Here is an 11,400-nt window from a genome sequence, read left to right on the forward strand (position 1 = left end):
GGAGGGAGGGCTCCCAAGTAAAGAACATGCTAACTGCTCCTGCAGTGGGGGTGGAGGGAGGGCTCTCAGGTAAAGAGCATGCTCACTGCTCCTGCAGAGGACTCAGTCTTGGTTCCCAGCACCCACATGAAAAGTCACAACCAGGTGCAACTCCAGTTCCAGGGAATCCAAGGTCGTCTTCTGATCTCCCCAGGCACCAGGGATGTACATGAATACATGCAGGTAAAATACCTGTCCACATAGAATAAATAAATCTTTAAAATATACATATCTTTAAAAACTTTCAAACCCTTAATGCTGGTTAGTCCTGAAATTCAGCACCAAGCCATAAATCTCTAGGTCCCTAAAATCTAGGGCAATGGTTCTCAACCTGTGGGTCACGACTCCTTTGGCAAGCCTAAGCCTCTCTCTCCACAACTATTCACATTACAGCTCATAACAGTAGCAAAATCACAGTTATGAAGTGTCAGTGAACATGATTTTGTGGTCAGGGTCATCAAACATGAGGAACTGTATTAAACATTAGCAGCGTTAGGAAGGTTGAGAACCACTGGTCTAGGGGAAGTCCCTGGGCTCCTGTCGATGGAGTTGTATCCTTGTCTCTTCAGCAATGACACTTGAAAAATATTTTTTTTGTTTATCTGCACTTCACTGTGTCTTTTGGTTTGCTGAGGACAAGCTGTTAAGACCGGCTTATCAGAGGTGCCAGGAACCAGGCTCGCCCCCTAGTGGCTGTGTAAATGCAAAGTCAAGAATTACCAGACAGGTTGCTGGACATAGGCCTTAGTGGGAAGGGTGTGGGCATCTATGAAAGAAACCCCGTGGTTCCATCCCCAGAATCAGAGAACGTGGGCAAAGTGGCACACCTCAGGGTCTCAGCACTTGGTAGGTAGGGGCAGAAGGATCAGGAAGCCAAAATCATCCACAGCTACATAGACACATTTCTCGTTCAAGGCCAGGCTAGGCTCCATAGGGCCCTGTCATAAAAAAAGAATTGACTGAGGAATAAAATGAACAACAGAGCCCCCCGACCTGAGCAAATTAAACATAATAAACCTTTAAACAGTGAACAGGGGAAAAAACCATTTCTTTAAAAAGAGAATTAACAGGAAAAAAATATCCTTTAAGTACTAAGGAATTGATAGTAGAGAACAAACTGGTACACTTATACTGTCAGAATGATTTATTAAGCTTCCAAATTTCATGCCTGGGATACAAGAAGATTGCACCAAAAACTCTTTAGTCAAGTACCAGGTCCATACTGAAAACTATGTCATCAAGTCTCCATGCCCACGATTTGCTACGAAATCAGCGTGTCCAATCTATTACCCCTAAAAACACAAAATAAGATACTGTGTTAGTACAGATATGACCGAGGGGACCGGAAAGACTCTGAATGGTTAAAAGCTATTCTGCCAGAGGACCTGTTTTGGATTCCCAGCACCCATATGGCATTCACACGGCTATAACCACAGTTCCAGGAAACCCAAAGGCCTCTTCTAGCCCCCATGGAACCCAGGGATACACATGGTACTGACATATATGTGGGAAAAACATCCACACATACCCTAATTAAATTATGCATGTATATGTACACAACTATATCCAACTAATATTAAAAATAGTTCAGCAATGATTGCACACAAAAATATGCGTGTGGAGCCAGTCCACCTTTCAAAGAAAGTGACTAACAGAGGTCAACTCCCACTTCCACCCCAGAGGAACCAACCTCCCAAGAGAGTCCCCAAAGCAAAGTCAGGAAGGGCTGGCAAGGCAAGAGATTTAGGAGTTGACCTATTTGAGTTTAGAAGAATCACCCAAGCCGGGCAGTGGTGGCACATGCTTTTAATCCCAGCACTTGAGAGGCAGATGCAGGTGGATCTCTGTGAGTTTGAAGCCAGTCTGGTCTATGAAGCAAGTTCCAGGATACCCAGAGATGTTACACACAGAGAAAGCCTGTCTCAAAAAAGAAAAGGGAGGAAGGGAGGAAGGAAGGAAGGAAGGAAAGAAAGAAAGAAAGAAAGAAAGAAAGAAAGAATCACCTGATCCCAGGCACTTTAAAATTTCCTTCTGGAACAAGCATCATCCACATCCATTCCTCCCTGTGACCTCAGTGTGAGAAGCCACCCTGCCACTGTCACAGCACTGTATCCATCCACTGAATGAGCTGTTTTCTTCATCAAAGCTGCTGGAGCCCTGACTTTGTGTGGGATAGCAATGGGTCGATGCAACAGACCTGTGGCCACCCCCCTAAGGCATACTTCTCGCCTGATGATATAGGCAGTGGTCTCAGCTTCTTTCTTTTTTTTTCACCCCGCTGGGTTTTCTAAGCGCTCCATCACTTCAAGCTAAAAGTCAGGACAGGGAGCTGCTTCAGCTTGAAGTGGTCCAGGACTCCACCCACTACAGTGCGCCTGGTGTATCCATCCACTCCCTGCTCCTGAATGGCAACAAAGCACTGGCCTGCTCCAAATGCAGAAGCAACCAAGCCCCAGCAGCCAAGCCCTTGGTCTGGAGACTCGCCAGCGCCACGTTGTCAGTCCGAAGGCCTCAGAGTGGCCAAGCAGGCCTGATTCTCTCTAGTCTGCTCCGGGAGAGACCAGTGAACAGCTTAAACAACTCTGCCCTGTCCTGGCTGCGCTGCAGCCTTTGCTGAGACATCCACCACAGTACACAATCTGAGGGAGGGCCCAGAAGGAATGAGGAAAGCAAGCAAAAAGAGGTGCCAGCTCCATTGAGAGCCAAAGGCCTGAAACAGTGACTTTCATCAGGGTCTGAGAATTAAACTCATCTGAAGCCTTCCCAATAAATCAGAAGGATGGCTCTAAAGGGATGGACCCAAGGGGCCCGTGTCCTGTAGAGAGAGGGTCACAGACTGTCATTCCTAACAGTATCCTTCCACAAAAAGGGTCTGAAAATGCTGGCACAGGTCTCAAGGTCCAACTTCTGAGTAGGTGTCCTTTCCCTCAAAGGATTTCCCTCCAGACACTGGACCAAAGGATTTCCTATGGCGATAGTTCGCTTGTGTTATAACACGTAAAGCTTGCCTGAGGATCAGAGTCTGGAGGACAGACTTTCAGAAAGACCTTCTTTTTGAAGGGACTTCAGGAGTGGGGTGTCTTCTAGGGACCCCATCTCAGGCCAGTGGTTACAGGCAAAGAAAGACCAGGATAACGGGAGACTCACCAGCGTGATGTCCCAGGAAATCCCTAGAGGGATGATGGACATAGTCTCAGGAGGGCCAGCCAGGAGACACAGGAGGGAGAAAGGGAGGGTGCCCTGTAGGGGGTGTCTAGGAGAACTTTGGATTTCAGCAGACTGTTGCCCTGGCCAGAAACCACAGCCCCGGGGCCTTAATGAGGATCTTTAATCTTCTCAAGGCACAAAAATGGCGTTTTTATAACTCAGTCTGCCTATGGGAAAGCTCGGCTTCCACGGGTCACTCTGGAATCTTGAACAGGTCTTGTGAGGAGATTGTTCACGCTTGGTCAGTGTGACTGGGTCGCCCCAGAGTGTGGGATCCCACCACTCTGTCCTCAGCTTTCTTTTCTCCATCTTTGGCTGTTTTCTTGTGGTCTCCTTAGCGCTCTCATCCTGAGCAAGCGTCTGTATGTTTCGTCTGGGCACTCTGGGGTCTGACTTCAGACAGTTGTCTTTGGTTGACAGCTCTAAGGCCTGGGCCTTTTTCTTGTCCGGCAGACTTGCTCCTCCCCCAGGCACAGGGCCCAGTTCCCTCAGTTTTCTCTGGAGGAAAGCCTTTTCTCTTGAGAACTGGTACTGAGCCTCCCTTTCCCTAGCTCTCTTATTCTTTGTTTTCTCCCTCTTTGGTGCCTGTACTTCCTCCTCCTGGCCCCCCTCCACACTACACCAGGACAACATTTCCTGTGCTGGTGGCCTTGATCTCAGGTGGATCTTTCTTCCCTCCAGGACATGCCCTTCAAGATTATCAGTTAGTTTGGGGTATAGGGACACCATTTGTAGGCCTCTCCTTGGTGACACAATGCCATAGTTTAAGATTATGTCCTTCCACAAGTCCTGGTAGCCCTGACCTTGTGGGATTTGAGGTTTTTCTGCTTGATTATTCCCCTGATTAGGAAAGGCCGTTGTCCTCCCTTTTCCCTGAGTCTCTATCGGGGCTGTGGCCTCAGGATTTTTCTCTGTCCACGCCTCCTTTGGATTTGGAAGGGAGCTTCTTCTGGTCCCTAACTCCAGACGTTTAGTGATGGAGCCACTTTGTAACATCTCTGTGATGAGGGATGCAGAAAAGTCCTCAGTGGCACGGTCCCAGCACTCTACAGCAGAGCTTGCATGGTGGGGGTGATGATGTTCTCCTTTCCTTGGTTTCTGGGAAAAGGGAAGTGACTCTGTTTGGCTTCTACTCTTGGATTGGGACCTCCGGAGGTTTTTCACTTCCTGAACAGGATGTGCCCCAGCGCTTGGCCAAATCGTAGAACTGCTCCATCTTTGGGTCCTTTCAGTCGCCTCCAGTCTCCTGTGTGAGCCAAGCTCTTGGCCCTTCATTTTCCCTGTCACGCTCCTGGGGACAAGGGCTTTGTCCCTGATCGATCCCGCACTATCTCTCTACAAGATCTCTCAGCCCTATCAGTCTACAAGATAAATACACTTCCAAATTCACCAGCCTCTGCCACCTGCATTCTGCTGTTGCCCTAGGTTTGGAGAAAGTGAACTCTCTTTAGTCACTACTTTAGCTGCCTTGCCTGTCTATGATGCAATGGGCGGGGCTAGAGGAAAGGTGGCTGTGACCTGGGCTGACCTCCATAAGCAGGGTAGCCTTGGGCCCTGTGTCTGCTGGTGTTAGGAGTGTCATTGTCTAGGAAGATGTGGTTCACGGAGGGCACAGATGTGGTGTGGCCAGGCGAGAAGTGAGCTCTGCCAGGCAGATCACTGGGTGTGAAGGAGTTCTCTGGGGACTCATGGGATGGTTGGCTTGGCCTGGCTTGTTAGGGCTGCCAGCACAGAGGCTTTGACCCTAAGAAGGATCAGAAGACCCTGAATGTAAGAGGGCTTGTCACACAAACCTGAAAACCTGAGTTAGTTCTCAGGAGCTCTCAGAGGTAGGCGAAAACCAACACTTGTAAGTTGTTTATCCTTTAATCTCTGTGCTCCTGGATTCTCATCGTCTCCACTCTATAGTATTTTGGGTTTTTTGCTTTGGGTCTTTGGTTTTTCGAGACAGGGTTTCTCTGTAGCTTTGGAGTCTGTCCTGGAACTAGCTCTTATAGACCAGGTTGGCCTCAAACTCACAGAGATCCTCCTGCCTCTGCCTCCCGGGAGCTGGGATTAAAGGCATGTGCCACCACTGCCTGGCTTTCCACCCTATAATATTAATAATGGCAAACATTAGATTTTTTTGACAAAACAACACTGATTGCAACTGTGTGGAAACGAGCCTGGAGAAAAAGACACGTTTTGCTATTCCCAGCATGCTGACTGCAAAGGGACAGGAAGAACTCGAAGGACTCCTGGCAGCTGCTGGAATCACATCATTGGCAGGACGTTTTCATAGCTTTCCTCTTGGGCCAGCACCTCCTGTTTTCCCTTCTCTGTGACGTGGAGTGGGGAAGAGTAGTTGAAATCTGTTTTAGGGTCAAGAATGTTTCCCCATAGTAAGTGTCTCTCTGATTGGTGCACCTGGGGCATTTCACGTCCTTTGAGAGCTTTGGGTGCCATCTGATAGCCAGCGTTGTCTCTCTGCATGCTCAGTTTTCCAGACCTATTTTTGAGCTGTCAGACCATTTGAATGATGGGCTCTAAGCTATCTGGGTTTCCTCTGTGACAGGGAAGATTTTTCAGGATCAGTTCAATCATTGGGGGCTACACCAACTGAGACGAAAGAACAAGAGTATTAAGCAGATTTCTGGTGTGATTAATGTAACCACCAAATATGGAATCTTAGTCTGGCAGTGGTGGCCCATGCTTTTAAATCCAGCACTCAGGAGGCAGAGGCAGAAGGCTCTCTCTCTCTGTGAGTTCGAGGCCACTTAGTCTAAAGAGAGAGTTCCAGGACAGGAAAGGCTACATGGTGAGATGCTGTCTCAAGACAAAAACCAATGATAATGTTGTCCTCTTTTTACATTGTTCTACCTTTTAAACTACAGCTGTCCGAATCAACCATTGCAACTCCCACTCAGCAGCAGTCTGGCTGAAAGAGCCGCAGCCTGAAGGAATTCTGTTCCTTCAGGCCCCGACTCTCAAAGCTCAGAAGCGAATTTATCTAAATCTCTGGCCCTCTAAAGAACTCAAGATTCAAAGGTTGAGGTGGAATCCCGCTCCCCAGAGAGGCTGAAGAGCAAGCGGCTCACCCAGCTCACCTCCTCCCCTTGTGTCTCTCCAGAAGCCCTCCTGCATCTCCTCACCCTACTTAAAAACCCTTCCCCACCTGACTGCTCCCTACAACTTCCTGTCAGCCTCCTGACCGCAGGTGGATTTTATTTAATCAAACACATCTTTGTGTTTAATTAAACATTAAGTAAATGTTCTAGAGCACAAACAAAAGTAGCACACCTCAAAATAACATTCTACAACCCAAAAATATGGAGTCTTGGGCCTGGGAAGAGGGTTAAGACTGGGGTTCAGTGGTTAAGACTGCTCTATCTGAAATGGCGACTAGTTGCCACGTTAACCTAGAGTTGGTTTCCTCCAGAAATTGATGAGTCTGACACTCAGATGTTAATTCTAGAAACTGAGGCTGACAAAGCCACCCTTTTTATAGGATTTCCAAGAGAGATAACCTAAACTTGAAGTCGAAATGGTCCATAATGTCTCTGATCAGATTCTCAAAAATCCTGTATACTGTCAAAATGTCAATTTCAAGTTTAATTCTAGGACTATTCTATATGGAGATGAGGCAGGCAAGCACCGTTACAGCAGGACTATTGGAGGCAACACGGAATGAGAGAGGAGACCAGGCTGTACAGAGCAGATGGCCCTTTCCTGGGGACAGTGAAGGGCAGCGGGCTCTCTCTCGGCGGGAGTGGCTGCTGTGCCCGAGGGCACAAGAGTCTTACGGGACAGAAAAACTTTGGGGGTGGAAGATGCCATCTGTAGGTCTGATCCCTGTGATTTCAAAGTGGTAAACACCAAAGGGGGTTACTATGTTGATCTTTTGTCTGAAGCTTCCTGGATCCTAACAGCCCAGGGTGTTGCCTCAAGTTCTCAGCCCACCTGAGGTTTTTGGGCTACTAGCCATTTGAATATAATAATTATCTTAGCAACCTGGGACTGCACTTGCCTGGGAATAGAGATTTCATCACTCTCAGAAAAGAAAGGTTTATAGCCTGCTAGCAATCCAGGAACCACAGCCAACAGTAACTACGCTTAGACCTGCACTAAACTGGGCAACCGCTTCTCCTCTTAGCATCTTCTAGACAAATGGCAACTGTGTGCAAAGGGCTGATCCAGCCTAGACTGGTTTCGGGTGGATGCACAATAAAGCAAATTCTGTCCTCTATTTATTTATTTATTTATTATATATACAATATCCTGTCTGCATGTATGCCTGAAGGCCAGAAGAGGGCACCAGACCTCATTACAGATGGTTGTGAGCCACCACGTGGTTGCTGGGAATTGAACTCAGGACCTTTGGAAAAGCAGGCAATGCTCTTAACCGCTGAGCCATCTCTCCAGCCCAAATTGTGTTCTTTTAAGTGACCCGTTCTGGAGATTCCCTTGCCCGTGATTATATTCCTGGGCATAATTTTCATGTATATGCAAATTAAGGAACTGAATCTTTCAACCAAAATAGAAGTTTAACATGAGGTCCCTTTATCAACTGCTTTAGTCAGCGCTCTCTAGAGTCACAGAACGTATGGAGGGAATCTCTCTCACGCTTTCTTTATAGAAGGGAATTTATTGGAATGGTTTACAGACTGCAGTCCAGCAATGGCTAGCCATGAATGGAAAGTCCAGGAATCTAGAGTTGCTCAGTCCCGTGAGGCTGGGTGTCTCAGCTGCTCTCCTGGGCTGGATGGAATCCTGAAGAAGGCTCCGATGCCAGAGAAGGAATGGACGCGTTGACAGGTGAGGGCAAGCAGGCAGAGAATGAATTTACCCTCTTCCTTCTTCCTTGTCCTTCCAGCAGAAGGTTGGCCCACATTAAAGGTGTGCCTTCCAGCCTCAAGATCCAGATCAAAGATCTGTTCACGTCTTCTTGCTTCAGGGTCTGGATCACAAGTAAGCCCTTCATTTCTGGATTATCATTCATTCCAGATATAGTCAAGTTGACAACTAGGAATAGCCATCAGAGAAACCACACTTCTCTGGAACCCCATACAATAATCTGAGTGTTTGAGCTCTTCACTCATTCACTTGAGGAGACTGAGCTCGCTCTCTCTCTCTCTCTCTCTTTCTCTCTCTCTCTCTCTCTCTCTCTCTCTCTCTCTTTCGTGTGTGACATATGTGCAAGTGACCAAAGAGGCCACAAGAAGGTGTGGGACCCCCTGAGTTACAGATCCGGGTACTGATGACCCCCAGGCATGGGTATTGAGAACTAAACTCAGGTCCTCTGAAAGAACATCAGACGCCCTTAACTCCGAGCCATTTCTCCAGCTCTCCCCGCCCCCACATTAATCTTGATGGTGTGTTACTCTCTAATCAGTGAACTATCACTTTGCTTTGAATAAAGTATTTTTGCTCCATTGTGAACTCCATGTGCTTATTTCAATGCTTTGAAGAAGACACAGGGAACCGGGGATAGCCCACACAAGTTAGACCCTGAAAAGTGATAACTTCCCTCTCTCTCCCTCTCTCTCTCTCTCTCTCTCTCTCTCGTGCATGCGTGTGCGCTCTTGCTCTCGCTCACTTTGTCTTTTTGCCAAACAAGCCATCATATGAGAAAATATATTTTTCCTATCTTCCTGCCAAAAGTTTCCTTCAGTACTTTCTGATCATTTTTCATTCTGGCTCCTATGTAAATGTATTTTATTACATTTATTTATGCAGTTCTGTGAATATGTGTGGTCAGAGAAAAACTAACAAGAATCAGTTTTCTTCTACCATGTGGGACCCAGGAATTGAAGCTATGTCCATAGGCTTTACCTGCTAAGCCAGCTCATCAACCCAATCCCTACCTCTTTTAATATTGTTACTACTGTCTGGATGGAACCAAACTTGAAAGCCATGTGGGATTTTAATAAGTTCTTTTAAATTAAAATCCCAGAAGTGGTGGTGCTCACCTTTAATCTCAGCACTTGGGAGGCAGAGTCAGCGGATCTCTGAGTTTGAGGCCAGCCTTGTCCAATCAGGGCTTCACAGTGAGCCTGTGGCAGTTGGGATAACAATGCCCCTCCCATAGGTTCATATAGTTGAATTCTGGATCATCAGGGAGTGTCACCTCTTGAGAGGGATTCAGAGGTGCGACCTTGTTGGAGTAGGTGTGGCCTTAGAAAATGTGTCACTGGACGTGGGCTTTGAGGTGTCTCTCTCTTCCTGCTGCCTACAGATCCAGATGTTGAACTCCCAGCTACTTCTCCAGCACTTTTCAGCCTGTGTGCTGCCAGACTACCCACCATGATGACAGTGAACTAAACTTCTGGAACAGTACGTGAGCCCCAGTTAAATGTCTTTATAAGAGTTGCACTGGCCATGGTGTCTCTCCACAGAAGAGAACACTAACACAGAGACCCTATCTCAAACAAGACTTTTGTCTACCATTGATATTGATTAGCAGGTACGGGCCAGACGACTAAAAGCCATTAGGGTGTCCTCAGCTACAATGCTTACAGGATAATTGTGTTGTTGGACTAGGAGAATTAGGTTCCTCCTGTAATAACACAAACCTTCACATCTGTCAGGTCAATATTTATACGACCAATATAAATTATTTATGCCTTCTTTCCTGGGGCTTAACCTCGTGTGACCTGTTCAAGTGTCTCCTTACTAAACGTAAGGGACCTCATCTTTCCTAACTACTATATAGTCCCTAGATTTAAGAGTACACATGCCTGTTCTTTCTGCAATATAAACTGATGTCTCCACTCTTCATTAGATGAAACCTATGCAACATACTATGGATTGTCCCTACCCGCCTTTCTACACAGCTCCTGCAGAGGAAGACGCTAACAAACCATCTCTGGTTTTCTAGTTACGTTAGAAAAATAACGGTCATCTTTGTCCCACGTAGGCCTCCTGAGCAGATGAATGGAATACTTCTGACCCTAGGGAGAGATGTGACCTTCTCTGATGTACTTCAAAGGATAGAAGAGGACATGCTACTGTCTCTTCCCTGAAGAGTTAACACCGGGCTGGAGAGAGGGCTCAGATGTTAGAGCACTGGCTGCCCTGCACCACACAGTGATTCAGAAGCAGCTGTAACTCCAGTCCCAGGGGTTCCCACGCCCTCTTCTGGCCTCTTCGGGCAGCATGCTCATGGTGCCTAGACATAAGCAGGCAAAGTACCCATGCACACAAAATAAAAAGAAAAAAATCCTTTTCAAAAAAAGAATTAGCAGAAGAATAAAAAGCAACAATGTGGTCCTTTGAGTGAAAAGATGTCCCTCCCCCTCCAGGCTCATGTATTTCTGTCACCAGCAGATGACCTAGTTAGACAGAATTAGCTATGGCCTTGGAAGAGTGTTATAGAATATTATTTTAAGGTATACATTTGTTTATGCTCTGGAACATTTGTTGAATGATGCAAAGATGTGTTCCACCTGCTGTCGGGAGGTTGTGTCAGCAACTATCTGACCAGAAGTAGTAGGGAGGAGCCAGGTGGAGAAGGGATTATAAGGAGGGGCGAGGAGAAGCAGGGGGACTTCTGAGAGAGGAGAGGGGTGAGCTAGGTGAGCTGCTTGCTCTTCAGCCTCTCTGGGGAGCAGGATTCCACCTCAAGCTTTGAATCTTGAGTTCTTTAGAGGGACAGAGATTTAGATAAATTCCTTTTGTAGCTTTGAAAGAGTCGGTACTTGGCCGGGCGGTGGTGGCGCACGCCTTTAATCCCAGCACTCGGGAGGCAGAGGCAGGCGGATCTCTGTGAGTTCGAGACCAGCCTGGTCTACAAGAGCTAGTTCCAGGACAGGCTCCAAAACCACAGAGAAACCCTGTCTCGAAAAACCAAAAAAAAAAAAAAAAAGAAAGAAAAAAAAGAAAGAGTCGGTACCTGAGGGAACAGAATTTCCTCAGGCTGCGGCTCTTGCTGGCTTCTGTGGCCTAGCTGCTGCTGGTGGGGGCAGATTTGCAGCAGCCGGACTAGGACAGTGGCAGTTTAAAAGGCAGCAACAACTGAAAAGAAGTGGCCTTGTTGGAGGTGTGTAACTGGGAGTGGGCATAGAGGTTTCAAAAGTGCAAAAGCCAGGGTTTCTCTCTGCCCGCTGCCTGTGGATCAGGATGTAACTGTCAGCCACCTCTCCAGCACCATTGCCTCCTGCATGCTGCCATGTTCCC

The 11,400-nt window shown here is 47.2% G+C and overlaps 1 long non-coding RNA gene across 1 annotated transcript in view; it reads left to right on the forward strand.

The window, feature by feature from the left end:
• The window catches only part of LOC121448011, a 35,897-nt gene extending 25,614 nt beyond the window's left edge, over positions 1–10,283 (forward strand). Inside the window, exon 4 of the long non-coding RNA XR_005974338.1 lies at positions 10,142–10,283. This is a non-coding gene — a long non-coding RNA (uncharacterized LOC121448011). The remainder of the gene's footprint in view (positions 1–10,141) is intronic.
• The last annotated feature ends 1,117 nt before the right edge of the window (positions 10,284–11,400 follow it).

This window comes from Microtus oregoni, unplaced genomic scaffold (assembly GCF_018167655.1).
Source record: "Microtus oregoni isolate MIOR12 unplaced genomic scaffold, Mior012 000005F_ref0000423, whole genome shotgun sequence".
NCBI lineage: Eukaryota > Metazoa > Chordata > Mammalia > Rodentia > Cricetidae > Microtus > Microtus oregoni.